Genomic DNA, 20,304 nt, shown 5'->3' with positions numbered 1-20,304 from the left:
CAATGAGGTATAACCTCACACTTTTCAGAATAGCTGTCATAAATAAGTAAACAAACATGTTGGCCAAAGTGTGGAGAAAAGGGAACCCTTCTGCACTGTTGGTAAGAATGCAGATTGTTACAGCTTCTGTGAAAAGCAGTATGGAGCTACCTCAAAAAATTAAAAATGAAACTGCTTTTGTTTCGGTTATCCCACTTCTGGGTATATATCTTAAAAATTCCAAAATAATAATTCAAAAGAATATATGCACACCTATCTTTATTGCAATATTATTTATAATATCCAAGGTCTGAAAGGAGGATAGTGCCAATCAGTAGATGAGTGGATTAAAATCAAGTGGTACATTTACACAGTGGAATACCATGCAGCTATAAAACAGAAAGAAATCTTACCATTTGTGACAGCATGGATGGACCTAAAGAGCATTTTACTAAAAAAAATAAGCCAGTCAGAGATTAAAAAAAAAAAAAATGGTACTATATACTTACACTCATTTGTGGAATCTAATTAACTAACAAGAAAAATAGAAAGAGACTCATACTAGAGGACAGGTAGATGGCTGTGGGACATGGAGGGTGGGTGAGGAGGGTGAATGTATTGAGCAAAAGAGGACAGCAAAAAAAGATTTATAGACACAAACAACAGTGTATGTGGTGATTACTGTAGGTAGACCGCAGAGCACTTACCTGGCAGCTGTGACTGATGCTATGCTGTGAGAACACTCCAGCAAGGATAAACCCTCCCTGGCACACCGCAGAGAAGCTCACCCACTATACAGAAATGACTCAGCACAAGCCAGGCAGCGTCCTGACCTTTTTGGCCATTTGTCCTAGTATAACATCCTATTGGCTGAACCCACGTATATAAGCTAGTTTACTTCCTGAATAAAGTGGATCTGCATCACTGAACCTGGTCCCTGGAGTCAGGTCTCTGCGTCTCCGTCGTCCTCACCCCCAGTGGGCCTTGTCCGCATACTGGCGCCTTGCATAGAGACCCAACCAGCACTCAAAGGACGGATGAGTGACCCTCTGCAATGGGAAACCTTCTCCCTTACTCCTGAGCCCCACAAGCTTCAGCCCAGCACACCCTATTGCAGAGTAGGCAAGTTAAAGTTAGTAAAAAAGATCTTTGTACCTACTGGGAAATCTTCTCAGGTTTCAACCCTTGGCTCTGGGATGCGCCTCTTTGGGACCCCGATACTTGGGCCCAAGCTTTTAGGTGCATCTGTTTGGCTGAAGTACATGAAGGACAAATCTTCCTCGTTGGCCCTGGCCGGTTGGCTCAGCGGTAGAGCGTCGGCCTAGCGTGCGGAGGACCCGGGTTCGATTCCCAGCCAGGGCACACAGGAGAAGCGCCCATTTGCTTCTCCACCTCTCCGCCGCGCTTTCCTCTCTGTCTCTCTCTTCCCCTCCCACAGCCAAGGCTCCATTGGAGCAAAGATGGCCCGGGCGCTGGGGATGGCTCTGTGGCCTCTGCCTCAGGTGCTAGAGTGGCTCTGGTCGCAACATGGCGACACCCAGGATGGGCAGAGCATCGCCCCCTGGTGGGCAGAGCATCGCCCCTGGTGGGCGTGCCGGGTGGCTCCCGGTCGGGCGCATGTGGGAGTCTGTCTGACTGTCTCTCCCTGTTTCCAGCTTCAGAAAAATTAAAGAAAGAAAAAAAAAATCTTCCTCATTGGCCTCATTCCTGCCTTGTTAGCAATACATTCCTGGCTGACTGGTGCTCCTGGTGGGGAACCTCCACCAGTGCCAAAATTATTACAGGCTACCCCTCTCTCTGGGCAGCCTCTACCTTCCTATTCGCCTCCCTCCACTGAGGAGGAAAGGAGTTTAGCTTCCGAGTTTGACAAAATCGTGGCTGAGCACGCAGAAACAAAACCAACCAAATTGCTAACTGCGCCATCAGCTCTGCCACCAGAAAAAGTGGAAGTCGCTACTTCCACATTCCCTGCTGGGGCTCAATGCCCCACCCCAGCCTCTCAGATGCCATTTTCTACCCCAGCTTTAACTTCAACAGGTGTTCCTGCTGCAGACCCATGGGCCAGCCTATATGCCCTCGTGTGTGTTTTTTCTTTCCCCCCCTCATTTGACTGTCTATCTTGTCTATTTTTCTGTATCTCTCATACTCTCTCTCCCCTTCCCCTCTCTCTGAAATGATGCTGGAAGGACTCAGCCATGGCGCAGTGGCAGGAATCACACCCTCTTCTGATGTAAGGGAAAGGTTATGCCTGTGTTTTTCAGCCAATTTGGATCCCAGGAACCCCTCAACCTGTTTGACAGCATTTCTTGGGCACCCACTAAGTGATTCAGTCTTCACCTATTCAAAGCCACAGCCCTGGCCTCCTCCACACCAACAATGCCTGAGGGGAGAAAGTCCTCAGCACTCCAGAAGAAGCCTCACAGCCAGCTTGTGTGCCCTATCACCTGGGGGGATGTGGAGGCTTTTGTGGGGTGGGCCCAGAGTATGGCCCCTGATGGGCCCCCAGACCAGGCACTCTGTTCCTCCTCATGTGTGCCATTATCACAGCAAACTCTCAGGCAAGAGGAGATCCTTACATCTGGGCAACTGTTCCCCACCCTGGAATAATTATGCCTGTTAAAGTTAATAGCTCACAGTTTCCAGCATTATATTCCAGTAACTGCTCCCTTAGTCTCCCTTGTGACAATAGTTCCTGGAAATCCCAACAGTGGAATGGCACTATATGGGGTAACCTTAGTGACCCAATGATACTTAAGTTTACTCAGAATATAACACCATCCCCTTCAAAATCATACTACGGGGGACTTTGCTGAAAATGGTACTACCAACCAAGGCTCAGTACTTGGCCTACAAGCCCTCCTCCCCCTAGTTACCAACAGCTGGGCCCACCCCACTAACCTTGCCTTACCAGGGTCACCTCTTTGCCCATTCCTGTATGACGAACATCTAAGAATACTCTCAAGAGTAGGAATTCCCTGGAAAGACTGCCACATTGCCTCTGGCCTGGATGCACAGAGCATCAACCTCGGAGTTTGGCATCAGAGGCTGAGAGATGGAATGCAACCATATGCAGTATTCAGCCCGTCGCAAGCCATTCATTTTGTGTTTGAATGCTGGGACCTTTGTGGGAAGGGGGTGTGCATGGACCTACGTCCATTTTTTATAATCAAAATGGAATTGTGTTTAATGGCATCTAGAAGGTCTCTGTAACACAATGGGAGGGAAATGACATCCTGACCTCTAGGAGGAAACCCCTGTTTAAGACCCTCATTCTATTTCCTAACTAGTCAAACATTACAGAAGCTTGCCTCATTGTTTAATCCAGCTAATCTATTAGCATATAGTATAATAGGTATTATAGTTGTTTTAGTTCTACTAGGATTCTGTTGCATAATGCATAGCATTCAGAAGCTACAACAGCAACAAGCAATCATCAAGCAAGTTCAGCTGGCCTTAATTAAAAGAGAAGGGGAAGGTGTAGGTGGAGCACAGAGCATTTACCTGGCAGCTGTGGTTGATGCTATGCTTTGAGAACACTCCAGCAAGGATAAACCCTTCCTAGCACACCCTGGGGAGAGCTCGCCTGCTATACGGAAATGACTCAGCACTAGCCAGGCAGCGTCCTGACCTTTTTTGGCCATTTGTCCTAGTATAACATCCTATTGGCTGAACCCATGAATATAAGCTAGTTTACTTCCTGAATAAAGTGGATCTGCGTCACTGAACCTGGTCCCCAGAGTCGGGTCTTTGCGTCTCCATAGTCCTCACCTCCCACCCCCCCTGCATTGTTCACAATTGCAGGGATGATGGGAGGTGGAGGAGGTTGTGGGGTGGTAAATGGTAATGGATGAAGACTTGACTAGGGGAGAAGAACACACAATATACTGCACAGAGTTGTGTTGTAGAATTAGGAACCTAAAACCTATGTAATTATGTTAACCAGTGGCACCCCAATACATTCAATTAAAAAATAAATTTCAAACAACATTATGTCATAAAACTGTAAATATCAAAGCAGAGTAGCCCTACATCTTATATGACACAAACCTATAGCCATGCTATGTACTAATTGCTTATTTATTAGAAAGTTTGATTTTTACTATATTAGACTAGAAACTGATTAAAAGAGGGAGTAGAGAAGGGGAGTAAAGAGGGACAAAAATATGGTGATGAAAAATTATTTGACTTTAGATCAAGCATACACAACATAATCAACAGTTCAAATGCTATAGAAATGTTTACCTGAAATCTATGTACTTTTATTGATCAATGTTACCATGTTAAATTTAATTTTTTTTTTATTAAGTGAGAGGTGGGGAGGCAGGAAGGCAGAGAGACAGTCTCCCACATAAGCCCCAACCCAGGACCCACCTAGCAAGCCCCCTACAGGGTGATGCTCTACCTATCTGGGGCTGCTGCTCTGTTGCTCCATTACTCAGCAAATGAGCTATTTCAGTGCCTGAGGCAAGCCATAGAACCATCCTTAGTACCCAGGGCCAACTTGATCTAACCATTCGATCTATGGCTGCAGGATAAGAAAAGAGAGATCGAAGGGGAGGGAGAGGGGTGGAGAAGCAGATGGTTGCTTCTCCTGTGTGCCCTGACTGGGAATCAAACTCAGGACTTCCACACACCAATGCTCTACTACTAAGCCAACTGACTAGGGCTAAATTTAATTTTCTAAATTAAAGTTTTTTTAAAAAAAGAAACCAATTAAAAGAGATCTCTTTGCATATGGCTTTAATAGTGCTTTTATCTAAATGTTTCTGTGAAGATTAATAGTAATCTGCTAGTTGGCATAAAAAGAATAAAAAATAAAATAGATCTCTATTAAGAATAATAAAAGTTTTTGGAGACCTATACCATGTAAAGCAATATTTATTCTTAGGTGAAAATATGTATTTTTTAAAACTTCAAATACAATTTTGATGTGTAAATTAAAAAGCCATAATCAAGTACTACAAATTAAGCACCTTGAACATAGAAATTTATTTTCTCACAATTTTGGAAACTATAAGTCCAATAATCAGCCCTGACCAGTTGACTCAGTGTTAGCCTGGTGTGTGGAAGTCCTTGGTTTAATTCTCAATCAGGGCACACAGGAGAAGTGACCATCTGCTTCTCCATCTCTCCACTTCCCACTTTCTTCTCCCCCCTTCCCCTTTCTCTCTGCCTCTCTCTCTCTATTCTCCTTCTGCATCCATGGCTCAAATGGTTCAAGTGAATTGGCCCCGGGTGCTGAAGATGGTTCCATGGCCTTGCCTCAGGTGCCAAAATAGCTCAGTTGCTGAGCAACGGAGCAATGGCCTCAGATGGGAAGAACACCTTGGTAGGAGCTTGCTGGGTGGATCCTGGCCAGGGCACATGTCTGTTTCACTGCCTCTCTTCCACTCACTTAAAAAAAAAAAAGAAAAGAAAAAAGAAGAGAGGAGAGGAGAGGAGAAAAGAAGAAAAGAAAAAATAAAGAAAAGAAGTCCAATAATCAACATGTCAGCGGGAATTTTTCCTTTTGAAGGCTGTGAAAGAATGATCTCTTCTAGGACACTCCCTTGATTTATAGATGGCCCTCTTTATCTTGTCTATTTATATCATCTTCCCTCTCAAGATGCTATCTATGTCCAAATTTCTCCTTTTTATAAAGATGCCAGTCATATTGGATAAGAAGCCCACCTCACTGCAGCATAAGTTCATCTTAACTAAGTACATCTGCAATGACCCTATTTCCAAATAAGGTAGGGATTTGAGGTTCTGGGGTCAGGACTTCAATACTTGAATTTTGGTGGGACACAATTCAACCCAGAATACCTTACTTCTTAATTTTGCTACAGACTGTCATTTCTTGGCAACTTCTTTTCTCGATGTAGCTATGTGTACCCTTCACACAGAGACCATGTTTGAATCTCTTATGAATTTCTATTTTCAACAGCATGAATTGCTTAGAGTACATATGAAGAAACTTGCAACCCAGTTGGCAACCTCTTAATAGCATAGCTGAAATGACAGGAGCTTGCCTATATATTTTTGTCATAATCTTTCTTCAGTGCTTTTCTAAAATACGTTTCAAAAAACCCCAACATTGATTGTGATCTTAGATATGTTCTTTGATCAAGGTGTCATAAAAAAATGTCATGCAAATCCATATATTTTACTTCTCACCCATACCAAAACCAACATTTAGATCTTTTCACTTGCAAACCCTCACCCACATTTATATTTCCAGTTTTTCTCCTTCCAACACTTTCAAATCCTGTTCTTTCAGAGAACACAGAGTGCTAACTTGTCAACTTATCTTTTTGCAGTTTCTTTTAATTTATCTCTATTCTCTTTTGGAAATTTTTCATGACATTAGTTTTTTTTAATCTGTAGTCCCCAAGGTACTCTCAAAGTGTGGTAGTTTTTAACATAAAAAATAGCATATTGCATAGGCAGAGACATTGAAAGAATATTAGTGCTTTTATATGGCTAGACTAATAATTCAAGTAGCTATTCTCGAGAAAGCCCACTTTACAAACACCACTTAGAGAAATCAACCATTTGGTTATCTTTCAAAGAATAAGCAATACACTTTTTTTTTTCTTCTATTGCAGACGTTTTATGGGTATAACATACTATCACTACTTACCCAATTAATAATTTATAATTAGAACTTTTTCCTAGTTATTTTCAACTAGATTAGCTAATGACAAAAAACAATGGTACTCAATTGGCCTTCCAACCCTAATTCAATCTCTACATTATCATTGGTGTTATTCTTTATAAAGTCCTGATTTAGAAAGCATACATTTATTGATTCAACAAATAGTTATAGAATAACCCATCACTCTCTGCCAGACTCCATTCTAGGTGCAGACAATATATCAATGAAATAAAATCCTTGGACTTGTGACATTTAAGAACTTATGGGGAAAATATATTACATGTCATAAATAAGTTAATTATAGTAAATTAATTGTATATGTAAAGTAATTTCTATGGATAAAAATAAGAAATGAAATGTTAAAAGCTACATTAAGAGTTACTCAATTACCAAAAGCCATATAAAATATAAAGTTAACTACACAATAAATGAAAACTTCCGAAGGAGAGAGAATACACTATAAACAATATCAAAAGACAAATAGCCAAATAGGTGTTAAAAAATGTAGTACATATGAATTAATGACCTCACTTATACAAAGAGAAACTCAAACTGAAAAGACTTTTTTTCGTCTACCAGATTGAAAAATTTTGCAAAAAATTGAATTTCAAAACGTTGAAAAGTCTACAACATACTCAGTTGTCAGGGCTGTGTGGAAAGGGTAACCTCATGATTCACTGGAGGGAATATAAAATCATATATGTCCCCTTATTTTAGCTGGCAGTTAAATGACCAGAAATGTATTCCACAGTTTTATCACTTATGTAAGGTATCATATATATATATGATATGTTTGCCTTATTAGTTGTCTTTGAAAAACATAGAAAATCATAAAAAATTATCTATGAGACACTTATAAGATATATGATATGTCGCCAAGGAGGAATAAATGAACTATGTATTAATGGTGAAAAATAAGAATCAGCAGTTGTGAGTATGCAAAAGTTAATTTTTGATTTATTATTTATTAATTACTATATTATTTTCAGATGAACAACTGTATACCTACTTTTGCCCAACCTTTTATATATGTACTTTTGTAGAAATGTAAAAAGATATCAGTAATATTAATAACAGTAATAAGTAAAAGTAAATTGAAAATCAAGTCTGGTGTAGAGCATTAGACCTACTTGAATGTATAGTACAAGGTAGAAGAAAGAATTTTCACTGTTTACCTCATAATGCATTTTGTTTTTGGAAATATCTTAATGTAAGAACTATTTGAAAATAATTTTTTGAAAGAAAAAGACATTTGTTGTTATTTAATTTGATGAATGACCTTTCCCAAAATAATATATCACATAAAGAAAATATTTTCTTCTCAAAAAATTATGTCCACCTTAACCCAATCTTTTATTCTTAAAATACATTTCTCAAAATCCTAGAGTAAATCTTGGAGTAATATAAAATGCCTCTAAGAATATATACCCCATCAGAATGAGGGAATATTGGAAAGTATGCCAAATATATTGAATAAATTTGTTGATTATCATCTTGATTTTCATGTGCTAGCTTTAACATCAGTCAGTTAGTCCTGTTCCACAAGACAATAATGTCATGGAAATATTAATCACTCCTGGTCATACAGTGTAACTGAAATTAGTACTGGTGCACAGGGTTTCTACATTATTCTCTACTCTTCAATTCTCCCCTTTACTCTTTACATGTGATTATACTACATTCATCTCCAATACCTATTGAAGAATTGCCTTTATCTTTTTTCTTAAGTAAAAATGGGCATATTGGGAAACAGCAACAAAATAAATAGCTGATGTCTCTTGCTTTAGCTTTATTTTGGAATAATTGGATATGCCCCTAAAAAAGCCCCTTTCTAAACTAAAAGTGTTAGGCAAACATCACAAAAGTATAAGATATTATAAGAATGAATATCTGAAAAGAACAAAAGCAAAAATACAGGTAATACAATGAGCTTACTTTCTTTCCTTACATTTTCTAAATTATGTTTCATGTTCAAAGTATAACATTGTCAGATATGGACTTTAATATATATATGTACATAGAGTATGTTTGTTTGCAGAGGAAAATATTTAAGTCAGTTACATTATAAATAAGAGAGGATAAAAAGACTTAAAGAAAAGTAAGATTTCTACACTTTACTCAGTTGGAAAACAGATGCCAGTAGAACGTTATGGTAGAATAGTTCTATATCTTTGTGGTGGTACTGGTTACAAGAATTCATGTATGTGATAAAATGGCATAGAATCACACACATATTGCACCAAAGTCAATTTTCTGGTTTTAATATTGTAGTATAGTTACACAAGATGTAATCTTTGGGAAATCTGGATGAAGAGTAGATGGCATCTTTCAACTTTTTGAGGTCCTGTAAATCTGTAAATATTTTAAAATAAAAAAAATTAGTTATGATACAAATTTCCTGAAGAAGCTGACCTTGTTTTCATTCTCTTAATGCACACAAAAGTTATACGTTTGATACATAATTCCTCAAATTATGTATTTCTTAGTGCACTTTGTGCATATAAAAATTTGCCTCCAGTTTTTTTTATACTGTGCAGAATTAAAATAGATGGACTTAGATTGCAAAAGGTAGTTTAATATGTAATTAGTGTTAAAATTTTGGCTTTCACTCCTTATCAATATTTACTTAGCAAGTGTTATTTCAATGTAAAATATTAATGTATAATATTATTTTAACACTTCATTCAAGAGGTTTTATTTTATTTCACTTATTCATCTACTTAAAAATTAGATTTATGAAAATTTTCTATAATAAGCTAAATACATAGAAAATACATTATTTTATATTTAAAATTCAGCAGCCTTTTACCTTCAGAGATTTTTATATCAATATTTGCATTTCCAGCTTAACTAGTTATATTTTATTTTTAAATGATTTTTTTAAATCACTCATGTGAAAGCATTACACCAAAGTATTTATTAATAATGTCATATTGCTAATTGTGAAGAGATTTGTTTTAGTTGAAAACTTAATTTTATTATGCCTATATCTCTCTGGGTCAGTATTTTTACATGAAATATTAGTTGATAAAAAGTACTACAGCTAAAATATCCTATGAAATTGTTATCTGACTGTCTTTTGTTGAATTATACTTTTTTTCATATGCCATTGGTCTAAATATAACATTTGTTTTGATAATAGATATCAAACTGCTTTTAATTTGCTTAAATTTCTATGCTTAATATAGAAATGTACCAAATATAGTTATGTATATAGAAATACTTAAAGCTAAAATATTTTTAAATATTTTTTAAGACTTTATTCATTTTAGAAAGACAGAGAGAGAGAGAGAGAGAGAAGGGGGAGGAGTAGGAAGCATCAACTCCCATATGTGCCTTGACCAGGTAAGCCCAGGGTTTCAAACTGGCAACCCCAGCATTCCAGGTCTGTGCTTTATCCACTGCACCACCACAGGTCAGGCAAACTAAAATACTTTTGTATTAGCTGATTTCCTATTGATAGTAGGCTGCCAAATTAAAATGGCTCAATATTTCATTTTATTATTTTTTAAATTTTTAAACCACTTTTATTTTTAATATTGAATTTATTGGGGTTATATTAAGAAATTATATAGGTTTCAGGTGTACAATTCTATAATACGACACCTGTATATTGTATTGTGTGTTTAACACTCAAGTCAAGTCTCCTACCATCAAGTTTATCTTCCTTTGACCCTATTCTAACCCCCCATCCCCTGTAATCATTGTACTGTTTTCTGTACCTATGAGTTTTATTCCTTTACTTAATTCCTTTACCTTTTTTCACCCAGCCCCAATTTTTCTCCCCTGTTAGCTATCTCCTTATCTCACTTAGCCTTATACTCTCCAAGTCCATCCACGATCTATGCTATTGCTAAAGGTAAAAAAGATTTCCCTCATTTTTCCAGCCAGCAAAGCAATATCCTATTGTGTAAATGTACTACAGGTTTTTTATTCTCTCATCTACTGATGAACACTTGGGCTGCATGCAAATCTTAAGTATTGTAAACAACGTTACAATGTATATAGGGTTGCATGTGTTCTTGTGAATGTGTTTCAGATTTCTTTAGATATTCCCAGAATGACCAGGCGGTGGCGCAGTAGATAGAGTGTCGGACTGGGATGCCAATATATTCCCAGAAGTGGAATTGTTGGGTCATAACACAGTTCTAGGGGGTTTTTTTTGTATTTTTTTTTTTGTATTTTTCTGAAGCTGGAAATGGGGAGACAGTCAGATAGACTCCTGCATGCGCCCGACCAGGATCCACCCAGCACGCCCACCAGGGGCGATGCTCTGCCCACCAGGGGGCGATGCTCTGCCCCTCCGGGGTGTCGCTCTGCCGTGACCAGAGCCACTCTAGCACCTGGGGCAGAGGCCAAGGAGCCATCCCCAGCGCCCGGGGCCATCTTTGCTCCAATGGAGCCTTGGCTGCGGGAGGGGAAGAGAGAGACAGAGAGGAAGGGGGGGGGGTGGAGAAGCAAATGGGTGCTTCTCCTGTGTGCCCTGGCCAGGAATCGAACCCGGGTCCCCCGCACGCCAGGCCGATGCTCTACCGCTGAGCCAACTGGCCAGGGCCAGTTCTAGTTTTAAATGTTTTAATCATTGAATTAGATTTACTGGAGTGACATTAGCTAATAAAATTATGTGTTTCATGTATACAATTCAGTACATTGCACTGTATGTTCACCACCCCAATTCAAGTCTCCTTTATTCTCATTTACATTCTTCTACCATCTCTACTCCTTTATTTCCTGATAATCACCATACTGTTGTCTTTGTTTATGAGTTTTTTTCTTTGCTTAATCCTTCACGTTTTTCAGCTAGCCTTTAACCCCAATTACTCTGAGAGCTGTCAGTCTGTATTTTGTATCTATGTGTCTGTTTCTATTTTATTTGTTCATTTTGTTCATTAGTTTCCATATATAACTGAAATTATATGCTACTTGTTTTTCTGTGACTGGTTTATTTTACTTAGCAAAATAATCTTCAGGTTCAGCCATGCTGTCACACAAGGTAAGATTTCCTTCTTTTTTTTTTTTTTTTGTCAGCTAAGTAGTATTCCATTATGTAAATGTAGCACTGCTTTTTTATCCACTAATCTACTGATGGACACTTGGGCTGTTTCCATATCTTGGCTATTATAAATAACGCTACAGTGAATATAAGGGTATATATATATATATATAGTGTTTCAGGGTTTTTTTTTTAATATATATTCCCAGAAGTGGAATCCCTGGGTCAAAAGGCAGATCTATTTTAATTTTTTGAGGTAATGCCATACTGTTTTCCACAGAGGCTGCACCAGTCTGATTCCCACCAGCAGTGCAGGAGGGCTTCCTTTTGTCCACATCCTTCCCAGCACTTATAGTTTGTTGATATATTGATGATAGCCATTCTGGCAGGTGTGAGGTGATATCTCATTGTGGTTTTAATTTGCATTTGTTTAATTATTAGTGATGTTGAAAAAGTTTTCATATGTCTACCATCTGCATGTTTTTTTTTTAGAGAAGTATCTATATAGATCCTTTGTCCATTTCTTTATTGGATATTTTTTGGTGTTGAGTTTTATAAGTTTCTTATAAATTTTGGATATTTCTAATCTCCATACATGATAAGCACACACAGTAGGAAAAAAATTAGAAGAATTTTGTGAAATTTATTTCACTGTATGTTCAGCTGTTATAGAAATTTCTATTCATGAGCTAAAATTTTGTATTATCTTTATTGCAAATATATAATAAGTTAATTGACATGAGGATGTCAATGATGTTTTATACAGTTGTCCTCTGTTATCCAATGGGGATATGTTCCAAGATCCCCAGTAGATGCCTGAAATTTATAGTACAGAACCCATATTTATTGGTTTTTTTCCAACACATACGTACCTTTCCACTCAAATAAAGTACTTTACGGCTTCTCTTTGGCATATCCAAATTGCTAGCATTGCTATCCTTGTGATTTGAGGCCATTATTCAGTAAAATAAGCATTACTTGAACACAAGCACTCCAATACTAAGACAGTCAGGCTGACAACTGAAAGCACCTCATAAGTGACTCATAGAAGGTAGTGTATACCGCTTGGATACAGTAGACAAAGGGGTGCCTCCTGTCCCTATAGGAAAGAGAAGAACAGCTCCAAATTTCATCACACTATTCAGAATAGTGTGAAATTTAAATGTAATTTTTCACTTAATATTTTTGGATGATGTTTGAATGCAGGTAACTAAACCCACAGAAAGTAAAAACATGGATAAGGGAGCTACTGTACACATAAATTATAAAAGTAATAAATTTTAATTACTTTCATTATATGAAATTAATGAGTTGTTTATTTAGTTTATATCTAAAGGTTAAGCATGAAATATACAAAGCTATTCCAATTTCCCTGTGATATATCCATAAGCAGTAGGGGGTAAGACTCTATCAAAAAAATTGCTTATTAAGCTAAAAAATCCCTCATTCAATTGCATTCTTCTATGCATCCAGTTGTGTCTATTAATATTTCAGGGAAACACAGAATTAAGAACAGAAAGAAATAAAGTCTGTCATGAGATGTTAGATAACTACTTTGAGAATGCTAAGCATTGTCCCATCAAATGCACTTAACTATCTTTAATTAAACTTATGACAATTTTATCAGAGTAATTCTTTTTTAATTTTTTTATAGGGACAGAGAGAGAGTCAGATAGAGGGATAGACAGGGACAGACAGACAGGAATGGAGAGAGATAAGAAGCATCAATCATCAGTTTTTCGTTACACCACCATAGTTGTTCATTGATTGCTTTCTCATATGTGCCATGACCGCGGGCCTTCAGCAGACTGAGTAACCCCCCTGCTCGAGCCAGTGACCTTGGGTCCAAGCTGGTGAGCTTTTTGCTCAAACCAGATGAGCCCATGCTCAAGCTGGCAACCTTGGGGTCTCAAACCTGGGTCCTTTCACATCCCAGTCCGACGCTCTATCCACTGCGCCACTGCCTGGTCAGGCTAATTCTTTGAAAAATGTTATCAATCAAGAGTATATATCTGTGGAGAGAAGGATGTATTATGAAGTTAGAATTCAGACTTCCTGAGATAATATCAATTAACAGATATAGATACTATAGAAATGAAAAAGACTAAAGTAAATTAAGACTAGACACTAACAAATATGCTTGCATCTTAACAAAAGAAATATAAGTGCTAAGCATAATTTTGCTATTATTGAGGACCTAAAAAGAAATGGTCTGTCATTTGCCAGGTAAGTCATAATATACCCACTCACATACTAGTAATAAGCAAAGTTTGTAAATTTCCATTTCCAAAAGAAAGTTGTTTATCTCAACAACAAGGATACTGACCATTTTGTTAAAGTTATCTGCAGGAAGTTATCTGTAGGATTGAGCATAACAAGAAGTTTGTGATTGTTGCATTTAGATACATTTCTCCACAACCTCATTGGAAGAGGATAACTGTCTTGAAGACAATCCTATAAAACCTATGACATAAGAGGAGAAGAAGCCAATAGGTTTCTGGAATCTGAGTTTTATGGCTGGAGTTTCAATAATACTACCAGACTTGAACAGGTCCCAAGAGTCATATTGAAAAGTCAGCTTAAATGACTAATTTCTTGTGGTGAAAAGCTGAGGGCTTCTTATATTGAGGTAAGGAAAAGGGAACCAGTCAGGTAAAGAACATTGCTTCATTGTACAACGGGGGAAGTGGAGCATCTGAAGGTCTGACAGCAAAAACATTTTGGAAGAAATAATGTAGAAGGAATTTTGCAGTATTAACTATTAATATCTATGCCAACTGGGCTGATTCCATCAAGAAAACTAGGTTTGCAATTAGAAAGGTCCTTAGGATACAGTGCATAATATAAATCATGCCTGGTTAGGTAAATTAAAGTTAAAATCACTGTCATGCCCCTTTGAATTCCTACAATGACTCAGAACCTCCTACCATCCTAGAAATAAGCAACACTCAGAAAAAAAGTTATGACAGGATAAACAAAAGAAATACAGATTTTTGTTTCTATTTTTAATGATAGTTATGATAAAACAAACATAGCAACTCCTACATTTAGAAATAAAACAAAACTAATGCCACCAACAACAATGACACAGGAACAAAAAATCTCTCCTTTAAGAAGTCTCTTTTTCTATAGATTTTATTAAAGAGGAATGTTGAAAAGACTAGCACACATAAGAAAACAAACCTGGCCTGACCTGTGGTGGTGCAGTGAATAAAGCATTGACCTGGAATGCCGAGGTCACTGGTTCAAAACCCTGGGCTTGCCTGGTCAAGGCAAATATGGGAGCTGATTCTTCCTGCTCCTTTCCCCTTTCTCTCTCTCTCTCCTCTCTAAAATGAATAAATAAATTTTTTAAATTTTTTTTAAAAAAACAACAAACCTGAAGTTATATTTTGATGGAAGACATGTTTGATACTCATTCTGGGGTAGGTAAAAGGACTTGCAACATCATGTTTCCTGATACTCTACTTTACTTCCTTTAAAGACAACCTTAATTGCAGGTTGAGAACTTTTTGATTAACTCCCAAGTTAATCATGAGGGAGAACACTCAGGAGTCCCTCTCAGGGACGCTCTTTTAACCTGTCCTTTTCTTATTATGCTTGCATGCATGGGATAATGTCAATTAATCTTATAAATTGGTGACAATGGATTTTGAAAAATTTTCCCCTTTTCTCATAAAGAAATGAATTATTCCAGACAGAAGAAGACACTGCACAAGCAAATCAGTTGATTTATAACCCAGGGTGGACTTATGGCTATCGATGGGGAGGTTTGGATTGATGACTCTTCTGAGTTGCACAGCTCAGTGGTTTTTTTGTTTCACAATGTTAGCTTTTTCTTGCAGGCTGAACATTGTACTATAGATTTCTACTATAGAACGAATATGGAATATGTGGGTCTATATGACAAAAATCTCGTCTGAGAAAAAAATGTTCAACCTCCTTTTCAGCATTAACTCTGCATAATTTTCCTCTTATGCTAGAATTTCTAGTTTGCCATGTATAAAACTGAAACTAATAGTTAAGGTATAACATTAGCAAAACAATAAATTAAAATATAGGTCTATGAACGTGTTTTTAAAATTATTATCTATTTATTGAAGCATAACATCTATTGGTCAACTACTATAGAGGAGCAATCAGGGCCTTGGAGTTCAACTGGTTGCAAATGACCATAAGGCAGCATTTTTGTTAAAATAAAAATGGATAGCCTGACCTGTGGTGGCACAGTGGATAAAGCATTAACCTGGAATGCTGAGATCGCTGGTTCAAAACCCTGCACTTGTCTGGTCAAGGCACATATGGGAGTCGAATCTTCCTGCTCCTCCCCCCTTTCTCTCTCTCTCCTCTCTTTCTCTCTCTCTCTCTCCATTCTAAAAATGAATAAATAAAAAAAAATAAAAATGGATATAAAGCCAAGGACAGATGACAACCCTAGGCTTCCAGGAAGCATAATCTTTCAGTTATTTAATAGCAGGAAAAAAAGGTCTAATCAGATTTCTCCATAGGAACATAGAAATTCAAGCAATTCAAGCATACAAAGCTGAGAGTCACACCAAGCAGCCTCAATAGGGCACTTGTTCTCAGTATCCACTGGCACATCAGAAGCTATTCAAAAACCAGCTCTTTAAGTAAGAACTGAACTACTTCTAAAAATATTGCTAGGGATTTTTTGTTTGTTTTTTGTAACCTGGACATTTTCACCAAAAGAAATTTAATTGTGTTTTTATATTGAATACACATTTTAGATGAAATAATTAAAGCAATATTTCAAAATGCTATGTACTATTTTTTCATAACTCAACCCAGAATGAAGTGCAATATTTACTACAACTAAAATTAAAGTCTCTGTTTTTGAAATGAAAACAATGACTATTGTTTCTAGAAGAGTAATACAAAAGTGTCATATAATGGTAGAAAAAGTAGATACCTGCACCAGTGTTTCTTTTTTTGTGTGTGTGTGTTTTTTTTTTTAAATCCACTCGGACTGCATTCTCTCCCTCTTACTCTCCCAAAAGAAGAGAAGAACGATCATCAATGGCAACAGGCAGTTGCACAAGCAACATCAAGAGCTGGCCTCACGCTCAGAAGAGAACACTGCAACTCCTCCTCGTGGTTTCATGACCAGAGAAACCTCTCTAGTAACAAACTATAGACATGATTCTTGAAAGTATAGTCTTGTGTGTGTGTGGTTTTTAATCTTTTTTTATTAATTGAATTCATTGGGATGATATTGGTTTGGAAAACCATATAGGTTTGCAAGCGTATAACTCAATAAAACGGTATCTGCATACTGCATCGTGCGCCCTCTCTCCCAAGCAAAGTCTCGTTCCATCCCCATTTTTTCCCTTTTGCCTACCTCCACCTACCCCCACCCCACTTTCAATCTGGTTATTGCCACACTGTTGTCTGTGTCTATGTGTTGTATATATATTTTATGGCTAATCCTGTCACCTTCTTTACCTGTACCAGGGTCCATTTTTAAAGATATTTTCTTGTTATAAAATTAAATAGTGATTTATCTTTACAGTATGAATGACATGATAATATTGAAGTATAGATTACATACTACCCCTCTAATCCTCTAATCTTGCTACTGTTAGTGATTTATACTGTATTTTAAAGTTTTTGACACTATGAAAAATTCCAAAAAATAATATAACTATCCACAAACATTTCCTTCTTTTAAACATTAGAAAAGTAGGTTCTTTACTTGACCAAAATTTTATTGTTTCAATTTATACTTTAATACTTATTGTTTCTAAATAATAAATATTCATGTAGTAATATATAGCTCCAATGTTGTGATGATGATATACTGAATTTTCTAGATATTTTTAGATTGTTATCTGATCCAGATATTTTCTGCTAGTATGCAAATTTTGAATATTAAGAAACTAATATTCCAAAGTCTTAAGTAAATTGTTTAAACAGAAAAGCCTAAATGAAATTCTCAGGCATTATCTTAGTTATTACAGTTGGGACAAATAATCTTTTCAGTGACTGATCTTGTACATATAAATTGAGAGTTATTTCCTTCCTTAAGGAGAGAGAAAATACTTGACCAGGAAAAAAGAAAACATGGAATGCAAAAGCCAAGTGATTAATGCAGACTTGGGAAAAAAAATTTCACAGAATAAAAAGATACTTACCATAAGTGTTTTGCACTAGAACAATTTTATGAAACTATAAATGTAGTACATAAGAATTTAAATATGAGATAATAAGGTACTTGAATGATAAAAAAAATAGAAAATTAAAGAAACATCTTAAAGAGCAAAATGACATTATTAAAGAGTATAAACTAGGTACAGCAAGGAATGAAATAGACACTACTGTCAACTAAAAAGCAAATTATTAAGAAATAGGCTTGAATTGATCACAATGAATACAAACAGAAAATATAAAGACATTAATAAGTCAGAAAATATCATGGGTCAATAGGAAAAATATCCTTAAAATAAATATAATAAAAACTACTAATGAATAGACAACACTGAGTTCCAGGCAAATTTGATACAAAATGCTCAATACTTAGACTTATTCTGGTGTAATTATAGAACTGCAGAAGACAGAAATTGATATATTCAAGCAGACAAAGCATACCACTTATAACATCTCAGAATATATATCACTCATAAGCTCTTCTGAATAAAAATTAAACTATATTTAAACACAAAATTTTGTTTATTAAGAGATATATAAAAATAAACATATGGAATGAAGATGCCATGTAGAATGCTTCTACTAAACAATTACATGAATTAAGGCTCTGTAACAGACTGTAAGTATTAGAAGCCTGATCATATAAAAATTTAACCTAATCACCCAGCAAGTATATTAACAGAAGATAGAAGAGAAAAATCTATGCAAGTTACTTTTATTTTGAAGTAGTGAGCTTATCAATGATGCCTAGAATTACATTGATGATAATATATATGGTTAAAATGTCTTAATTTATTATTTGTCATTTTTAATATTAGAGTTTTTATATACTCTATTTTGTGATGATTTGTAAGGAGATAAGAAATTATTACAATTTCACTACTGTATTTTTTGTTTTATTATTTATTATTATTATCCTTTTATTTTTTTCACATCTGTATTTTTTGAAGAGAAAAACTAGAATGAGAGCTTTTATTTAATTAAATAGCATATATAAAAATCTACACCTGAAATTATGTTCAATATTAATGGTAATTATTTATGTGCAATAGTATTTAGAGTGGTTTTCTTTAAATTTGTGGATTTTTTTTTTTGTATTTTTCTGAAGCTGGAAATGGGGAGGCAGTCAGACAGACTCCCGCATGCACCTGACTGGGATCCACCCGGCATGCTCACCAGGGGGCGATGCTTTGCCCATCTGGGGCATTGCTCTGTTGCTACCAGAGCCATTCTAGTGCCTGAGGCAGAGGCCATGAAGCCATCCTCAGCGCTCGGGCCAACTTTGCTCCAATGGAACCTCGGCTGCGGGAGGGGAACAGAGAGACAGAGAGGAAGAAGAGGGGGAGGAGTGGAGAAGCAGATGGGTGCTTCTCCTGTGTGCCCTGGCTGGGCATCGAACCCGGGACTCCTGCACGCCAGGCCATTGCTCTACCACTGAGCCAACTGGCCTGGGCCAAATTTGTGGAATTTTTAATAGCTTGTTTATATCATGAACAGCTATCACATACCTTGAAAATGCCAAAAATATTGTGTGATGAGTATACAACATAATCAACAGTTCAAGTGTTATAGAAATGTTTACCTGAAACCTATGTGCTCTTCTTATTTATTTATTTTTATTAAGTGAGAGGCGGAGAGGCAGAAACAGACTTCCACATGGGATTGACAGGGATCGACACAGCAAGCTCCCCACTGGGTACGTTCTGCCTATCTGAGGCTGCTGCTCGGCAACCAAGCCATTTTAGCACCTGAGCTCAGGGTATGGAGGGTTTCTCAGTGCCCAGGGCCACTTTGCTTGAACCATGTGAGCCACGGTTGCAGAAGAAGAAGAAAGAGGGAGGAGGGAAGGGTAGAAAAGCAGATGTTTACTTTTCCTGTGTTCCCTGAATAAGAATCAAACCTGGGACTTCCACATGCTGGGCCAATGCTCTACCACTGAGCCAACTGACCAGGGCCTTTTGTACTCTTATTGATCAATGTCACCCTGTTAAATTTAATTTTCTAAATAAAAATTAAAAAAAATACCAAAAATAAAAACAGGATTTTTAGAAAGTATCTTGTTTCTGGTGACATAGGCTAAGAACTCAGATTAGTTTGACTCATTTGATTAACCTGATTTCAAATAGCAAAAAATTGTGTATGTGGATAGTTACCTAAATTTTGAAGATTTTACAGCTTTTATTCTCTCTTACTGATTTTGCTATATGGTTATTTAAATACCACATTTAAGACACAGAGTGTTGAAAGTAAATATCAATTCAAAAATGTTTCATTTAAGAAAACTGTGAAATAAACTGGAAGTGTTTGAATGGAGTGACATAAAGGATGAAATATGGCCTAGAAATTAAGCTGCTCTTGTTTGCTCCACATTTTTTAAGAATTAGCAAGTGCTTTTGAAAACATATGATACCCTGTGCTTCATTTTTTGTTAATTTTTCTGTTTCAATTTTACTTAAAAACTACTGGAGCTTCTACATGAGAATATTCACCACTCTCCCTTGTCTTCACTATCTCTAATAGGCTAAATGTA

General features: G+C 36.7%; 1 pseudogene; it reads right to left on the bottom strand.

The window, feature by feature from the left end:
• Positions 1-16,586: 16,586 nt before the first annotated feature.
• On the bottom strand, positions 16,587-16,789 carry LOC136377723 (small nucleolar RNA U3; annotated as a pseudogene).
• Positions 16,790-20,304: the final 3,515 nt, after the last annotated feature.

This window comes from Saccopteryx leptura, chromosome 6 (assembly GCF_036850995.1).
Source record: "Saccopteryx leptura isolate mSacLep1 chromosome 6, mSacLep1_pri_phased_curated, whole genome shotgun sequence".
Lineage (NCBI taxonomy): Eukaryota > Metazoa > Chordata > Mammalia > Chiroptera > Emballonuridae > Saccopteryx > Saccopteryx leptura.
The sequence above is the reverse complement of the archived record's forward strand: the minus strand, read 5'-3'. Positions and strand labels throughout refer to the sequence as shown.